Source organism: Aplysia californica, unplaced genomic scaffold, assembly GCF_000002075.1.
Source record: "Aplysia californica isolate F4 #8 unplaced genomic scaffold, AplCal3.0 scaffold01623, whole genome shotgun sequence".
In the NCBI taxonomy this organism is placed as follows: Eukaryota; Metazoa; Mollusca; class Gastropoda; order Aplysiida; family Aplysiidae; genus Aplysia; species Aplysia californica.
In genome coordinates, this window is record NW_004798893.1 from 6,303 (window position 1) to 7,274 (window position 972).

Below are 972 nucleotides of genomic sequence, written 5' to 3' on the forward strand. Positions count from 1 at the left end.
ACACACACACACACACACACGTACACACACAGACCCACACACACGTACACACACACACAAACACAAACATACACACATACGTATACATTTCAAACTCTTCTGTCTGAGCATACCGACACGTATTTTAATTTCAATGCGAAACTTAAACTTACAGAAAAAAAGTAGATATATACCACATGTCTCCAATTCAAAATCGTTTCCACACCATCAAAAGAAATGTTTTGTTATACTTTAAAAAAAAAAAAAAAAAGTTTTGTTCTTTATTAAGACACGAGGCAGGGCTGGCATCATTATTTCTTATGCATTCAATAAACGATTAGACATCTATCCCACGTTCACCCCCCCCCTCCCGTCACATCCTCAACCTCCCAACCCCACCCCACCCTTCGTTCAACTTTGTGACCCTACTGTGTGTGTCTCTGCTAGTCCACCAAGTGTCTTCACTATGCAAATAAAAACGTTTGAAAACTAAAAATCAGATGCTCTATGATCTGTGCGGCAAAACCCAATGACGCAGCCAAATGTAATACGTTATCCCGCCAATGGATATGGATATGGACGATTGAAGATACAAAATATGAATCAACAGCAAGGAAAAGGAAGAAAAAAACAACCGCCAAACAAACCCTGAATATAAACCACTGCAAAAGCAACACGGAAAAGAAAGAAAGAAATTATGGCAAATGGAAAGCTGAAAACATGGGAGCAAAAACCGCAAGAAGTACAAGATTCTCTTTCATCACACATCCTTAGGGCAACATTCATGCGTGCAGCTTAAGGAGAGTGTTACATTCATGTATGACATAAGGGAACACACATATGCACACATACATGCACACAAACCTACGCACATAACATGTAATACAGGCAGGGATATGTACACAGAGAAACACGAAAACATACATACACACAGACACACATACACACACAGACACACACACACACACACACATACACACACACACACACACA